This window comes from Microtus ochrogaster, chromosome 18 (genome assembly GCF_000317375.1).
Source record: "Microtus ochrogaster isolate Prairie Vole_2 chromosome 18, MicOch1.0, whole genome shotgun sequence".
In the NCBI taxonomy this organism is placed as follows: domain Eukaryota; kingdom Metazoa; phylum Chordata; class Mammalia; order Rodentia; family Cricetidae; genus Microtus; species Microtus ochrogaster.
Window position 1 is genome coordinate 66,825,764 of NC_022020.1, and position 7,357 is coordinate 66,833,120.

The following is a 7,357-nucleotide window of genomic DNA, read 5'->3' on the forward strand; positions in this document are numbered from 1 at the left end:
ACAGCTAGATGATAAACCATGCCTGCGGTGGGGAAGCAAAGCTGGAAGCTCAGCCAAGACAAGCTCAGCATGGGGAGAAAGCTCAGTCAGGATCTCCAGCTGGCAGCTTTTATGGGGCTTCCCCACTCAGTTCCTGCTGCAAGTCAGACTCTCCATCAGGGGCCCAGTTGACTGCCTTCACGGGGCTTCCACAGTCAGTTTCTGGTGGGTTTTTTCAGATATATTTTATAGCTATGAGCTTTTGCTAACAGTATGTCTGTGTGTCGTTTTCATAGCTTGTGTCCTAGGAGACCGAAAGAGGATGTCTGATCCCCCTGGAAATGCACTTAAAAATGAGTATAAGGCACAATGTGGGTGCTGGGAACCAAATCCAGGTCCTCTGTAAGAACAAGTCCTCTTAACCACTGAGCCATGGTGATGTTTTGTTGTCTGTCTGTCTACATTTTCTTCTACTTTGAGTTGCTGTAAACTTAATGAACAATGAACTCATCCATTCAAAACCAAAAGGCTATATGTACAGAACATATAGCCACAATGGAACCTCAAAAGGTTCCAGTCTGAGTTCATATCCAAAGCAATTGGAATTCAGGACTCAAACAGCCTCCTATACACCAATGTTCATGGAAGTTTTATCTGCAATGCCCGACCTATGGAAACAGTTCACGTTCTCACCGATGGATGGGTAAACATAATACACATGAACATGTATGTATACACGCACTCATACATAGAGTAGACAATCATTTAGTCTTAGAAAAGGAGAAAATTTCATCATATACTACTACATGAAAAAAGCCAAACCCAAAAGAATCAATATGCCAATAAATAGATAAACATTCCATTATAGATAAAAATATATAAATCCCCTAGAGTAGTCGAAAGCATGTACAAAAAGTGGAGTGCTAGTTGACAGGGAGCTATGAGTGTGTGAGTTAATATTTGGTAGGTAGGACGTTTCAGTTTGGGAAGACAAGAAGGTTCCAGAAATGGATAGTGGTAATGGTGATATAGCACTGTCCCTAAACTTATGTCACTGAACAGCACGCTTTAAAATGACCAAACATTGTGTGTGATTGCAGTGCTTAGCTTTGATTTTTCAGCTTGATACAACCTAACTACAGTTACCTTGGAAGAGAGTCTCAATGAGGAATTGTCCACATTTGATTGACCTGTATGCCTCTTCTAGGGGATGGCTTGTCTTAATCAAGCCAACTGATGTGGGAAGATCCAGCCCACTGTGGGTGACTTCATTCCCTAGGTGGCATGGGAGGTATGGAACAGTCTTAAGAATGGCAGAAACCAGTCTGAGTACAAGCAAGCAAGGAAGCATGCATGCATGCATGCATTCACTTCTCTCTGCTCCTGTGATGTGATGTCACCCAATGTTGTGAGTTCCAGTCACCTAGGCCAGCCTGCTATGGTGGACAGTAACCTGAAACTGTGAATTAAAATAAACCCTTTCTCTCTTAAGTTACCTTTCCTTGTATTTTGTTATAGCAACAGAATTGAAGCTAAAACAGTTGATTATATATAAAATATATATATATATATAATCTTATCACAAAACAAATAAAACCTTAGCGAACTACTACAGTTCCTCACCATGCATCGTCAAGCCTGTTATGCAGAAGGCCTTGTTATCTTAGTGATCCCTAAAGCACAGACCCTGGCACACGTATTGCCAGTCCCCTCTCCTGGGCATCAGTCTAGGGAACACAGTTTCCAACACCGCCTTAATGGGATTTCACATCACTAGTGTTCCCGGGTGAAAAGCTGACCTCAAGTACCATCAAGCCAGATTCTTTGGGGCATCAGATTTGAAGGAGAACAAAATATTTGCATATGAAGGTAGTTCTGAAGAGCTGAGAGAGAAAAAAATAGCAAGGGGGAGGGGGTTGGAGGTTAGGACTAAAAAGAGACCCCTCTTGGCCAGAGGACATCATCTCCTTTGTCTTGGACTCTTCATCAACAGGTAGGGGACAGCTTTCCCATGACAGAGCCTCAGCAGCATGCAGTACCCCTGAGAGCAGCTGAGCAGGGATCCCCTTTCTGCGGATGAGGACCTGACAGCCTCTGGGGAGGAACTCTAGAGGGTCGGTCTCTGTAGCCGAGCGTCCCCGAGGCCCTACAAGATTCCTGAGGGGTTCATTCACCAGTCGGCCTCTCCACGGACTCCAAGCCCACCATGAATCTTCATGGCAAGGGCATGAACTTCAGATACCAGCCTTCCTACCCGCAGTGCTCTGAACCAATTGTGCCTTTACTTCGTTTGGTGCACTCCCGCTGCCGTGGCATCATCCTAAAGCATCTACAGCCACAGCCTCGAGGCCCCGTGTTCTCTCCAGTCAGAAGCAGGAGAGCAAATTTAAAGAGAGGAGAAGCAAACTATGGGTAGAGGGACTCTGAAGCAGACCCAGAACCAAAGCCACAACTGGAGTGCCGCACCCCACCCAGCGGTCCCCACACAGGTGTCACAGGAAGAAGAGAACTGGGTCTCATCGCAGCAGTCTCCAGGAAAGCATGCAAGCTGGGCAGGTATACACCTGTGCCCTCTGTTGTCTGCCCTCCATCCTCCTGCGTTATTATCAGCTTGCGTCTCCCACCTAACAACTTCACTGCTGTACTGACCTTCTCCAGGTGCATCTAGGTGGGATCCTCCGGACACCGGTAGAAGTCAGGAATGGGCTTGTGTGCCACAACTGTCCAATTAGCTACTGTTAAGGACATGAGGCGGGCTCCTTTGACTTGTATCCGATTATGCCTCCAGCTGGAAGCGATGACGTCTCCTCTCCTGAGCTCCTCTTCCCAAGCGTAGCCCCTTCATGGTGTCTCTGTCATCAGCTGCTCCAGGCACCCCACTGTCCGCTCATTTCACAAGCTTGTCTCTCTCCAACAGTCGCCTCTTTCAACAGCAAAACCTAATGGAAACAAATTCAGTCCAAGGGTCAATTATGGGCTTATTTTCATATTTATGGACTTACTACTTTTCCCTAAAAGACGCTAATGATAGCCTAAGGGACAAACTAATCAAAACACCAGCCAAGAGCGGAGGAAAGGGAAGCATCGGCTTTGAAACGCTCCCGCAGCCCTCCCTGCATGCTGCCTCCTTTCCTGGTCCCACTTCAATCTCTCCTCAAATGAACACTTTTAAAATATCTTGACAAAAATCAGCATCTTCACAAAGGAAGCCTTAGCATTCCCCTCCTTACTGGCAGAAATAATAACATTGAACATAGAACACCTTCTGCTTGGGTCCCCTAGATGGTGCAGCACACAGGTCCTGGGGCGGGTCAGCCTTGGATGTGACATTTCGGGGACATGTGGAACAATCACTTACCCTGGCCCATCAGCACACATGGTGCCAGGAGAGCCCGGATGACGAGTTCTGACTTAACCACACGGGCTTCCAAGCCACAGGTTAATGTGTACCACATATGTTGTTGAGACCGTCACCAGGGACACACCCCATCAGGGAGATGATTTTATCAGACTATTCACGGGATTCACTGATTGCTAACAATTCAGCAATCTTTCATTTGTTTAACTGGAGTATAGTTATATTATAATTAGATGTGTTTGGTGAACCAACAATTACCAACGTGGAAGAAGCAACTGTAGCTGGTACACTCTAAAGCCCTGGCATTGCAAGTAGCTCACAGTGGGTGTTTAGCAGCAGCTTACCTACCTGCATGTGGACATACATGCATGCATTGTTGTGTGTGTGTGTGTGTGTGTGTGTGTGTGTGTGTGTGTGCGTGTATGTGTATGAGAGACAGAGAGACAGAGAGAGTACATGCGTTCTTGTATGCAAATGCATGTGTGTGAAGGCACGAGGTCAAGCTCAGGGGTCAGCTATCATTCTTCAGTCCTCTTTGTTTTTTGAGACAGAGTCTCTTACTGAGGACACACACGTCAGTGGTACTGGAGCACAGCCCTCACTCAAGCACGTAATTCCCTACCCATGCCCATGTAGGCAATGAGTCAGAAAGGAGAAGCAGAAGGGGGAGGAAGAAGAAGAGAAGCAAAACTCATGGCCCACAGCACGATGAGTGTTGTTTCAGATGCTCAGAACAAGAGGCAGGGGAGGCAGAAACATCAGGCGGCTTTCTGAAGAAAGCTGTGTGGAACCTGAGACCTGAGACCCAGCAGCAGCAGCAGCAGGAGACACGGTGAGAGAATCAGCAGCCTGGGTGAGTCTATGTGAAACATGAGCAACTGGTTTCAGCCAACAGCCAGAATTCAGAAAAGAACCCAGAACCCGGGTGAGCTTGAGAGCCACTAAGGTTGTGGTAATTGGTTACACCATAGTGCAAAGCAAAATGCACAGAAGACAAAACAGCCAGAGAAAGAAAAAAAATGCTGCCCTCCTCCTCTACCAGCAAGAAGTGATGTGAGGTCCAAAGTTGTGATGCTCTCGAGTGTGGGAAAACTATAGTGAAGCCTGTTTTGAAACGAACTACATCTATACTCGTGTTGATTAAAGAATAAAAACTACATGGGAATGTTTTCATGAACAGACCTTGGCAACAGGTGGTGGACAAAAGAAAGAGTGATGACCATCAAAACAGGAGACAAGCCAAGATTAAAAATGAGTCACACAGTCGGAACACCCAACTGCAGACAACTGTGAAGAGAAAGGCTCGAGGGCTTGGGCGATCACTCAGCAGGTGAAAGTGCTTGGCCTGAGTCTGGAGACCTGAATTCCGATGCTCAGGACCCGCCAAACCCTGAGTGCAGTGGGGTGGGTCTGCAGTCACTGTGCACCCCAGTGGGAAGATGGGAAGGAGAGCCGAAGCCAGAGAGTCAGCTAGCCTGGCTGACAGGGTGTGAGCAGACCCTGCTGCAGGCAAAGAGGAGCACTGAGGACTGGCATCTGGATGCTGACCTCTAACCTCCAGGTGCCCAGTGTGGCACGCATGCACCTGCACCCACTACGGGACAACACACACACACACACACACACACACACACACACACACACACACACGGGTGGGGGAGACTTGCACATCAGACATGGGCACAAGCCATACATTTTAAAAATGAAAAATAAGGACCAAGCGAGGTCACACTACAGTGACATGGGCATGAAGAAGGCCTTTCAGGACCAGAAGCTGAGCATCACCAAGACACCCAAAAGGAAGAAACCAAAGCATTTGCGGAATAGGCCCCCCATATCCCAGTTCTGCTCAGGTCCCTCTGGCCATACCATGGCAGATTAGAGTCTATGGTCTTCCCCGCCGGAAGCCAGCTCTTCCCCCACTAGCTTCACCCTCTATACTGAAGGGGAATAGTGGACTTTCCTGTCCTTGGCCCATACCAGCCAAGGGGAGGAGCTCAAATTTGGGTCAGGGCCTGATACAACAACAGGGTTTCGGTGAGATTTTGGTGGGATAGAGCAGAATCCAGTTCCCCAATTATTGAGTGGGCTCCCCTTAGAAATCGTCAAACTCGAAGAACCAAAGCCAGGAATCCTGGTTAAAGGGTAAAACACTCTGCTGGAGTCTATGAAGGCCAGCAAATCCTCCCGACCCCTGTCCACCGCACCTGCTCACCCAGCTCACCTGCCCAGCCTGGTCACACTGCAATCGGCATCAGAAGTGGAGGGCAGGCAGGAAGTGCAGCTGGCTTATCTACAGTCTCCCAGGCTCTCCAGCAAGATTGCACCAACCTCCTAAAAGTTCCATAACCCCCTCCAAACAGCTCCGCCAACAGGGGCCAGGTGTTTAAACACGTGAGCCCGTGGGCAACGTTTCCAGTTCAAACCACAGCGGCGTCCAATAGGACTAAACACATGAGCCCGTGAACAATGTTTCCAGTTCAAACCACAGCGGCGTCCAATAGGACAAAACACATGAGCCCATGGGCAACGTTTCTCGTTCAAACCACAGCGGCGTTCTATGGGACTAAACATTATACACACCACAGCACACTTCTTAGCTGTGGACAGACTGTGTGGGCAGACTGAGCTGGCTCCCCTCCAGTGATCTGTAAGAAGAAAGGGTCATCCTGGGCTACCACTTCCGGCTCATCAGGAAGCCAGGGATGATTCTGAAAGTGGAGGAAGTCGGCCCCCAGGGCTGCTGGTCTTCCAAATCCACCACGGAACAACAAGAAACAGAGGCGGAGGGGGACACTGCGCACACAGGGACGCCTGCACCTGAATCCAAAGGAGGGACCTTTCCCTTTCCCAGTGCAGGCGGCAGATCCCAGCTCGAAACTGCATGTGTGCGGTAGGACTGGCGAGAAGGTGGGATGGCGGGGTGTGAAATGATCTGATAGCACGAAAAATTGTTGTTAGGAGGTGTTGGCACTTGAAAAACAACACATCTCTCTCCTGTTGGTGTCAGCCGGAGCCTCCTCCCGGATACCGTGCTCCTGTTTAGAATTAGAGCTGATAGCAAGTGTAACTGCACCCTGACACCCGCCCTCTCCTCACACAGCGGGATCCGGGAGAGCCTCCTGTCGGCGCATGCTCCGCCAGATTTTCCCTTTTGTTTCCTCTTACTTTTAATTGACAAATAATCAGTGTACATATTTAGTGGTACAATGCAGTGTTCTGACACACGTATGTACTGTAGAGTGACCGGTCGGGTTACTTAGCATATCCTTGTCATCTGTGTTTATGCTGTATGCAGATGTGTATATGTTCATTGAGACGCACGTTTGTGTGTAGGTGTGTGAGTGTGTAGGTGTGTGTACGTGTGTGCATATTAAAGCACTGATGTTGTTCCTCATTGGCTATATACTTTGGTTTGTTTTTGTTTTTTGGTTTTTTTTTTTTTGAGACAGAGTTTCTCCCCAGGATCAGGAACCCTCTCTTTAGGGTGCAATGCAAACCACAGGACTCTTCCCCCGCCCCCTTCCCAGCACTGGGATCACAGTGCACACTGTCTCACTAGGTTTTATGTGGGTCCTCATATTGGCATGGCAGGCATTTTGCATATTGAGCTATTTCCCATTCCTCCTCTCATAAATACATACATACACACACACACACACACACACACACACACACGTGCCCCCCCACACACGTGTACACACACACATACACATGCGCGCAGACTGGGAGCTCTTGGAGTCAGCACTCAGGATGCTCTCATGATTAAGAATTTTAACAGGCCAATTTTGTATGAATAAAGTTTTACTAAAAAATGGATGACAATCGACAAGGCCCAGAGTCTAATGTCTCTTGAGTCAGTTCTCCTCATTCCTGGCTTCTATTCTGGAAGAATCTGCGGGGACTTTCATTGCTCTCATTGTGTGCTCAAAGGCTGGGAAGAGTAGCGCTCATCTTAGAAGACTGGCAGTGATGTGTTCATATGTTCCTGATCATCTTTGGTGCTCCACCTGTGACCGT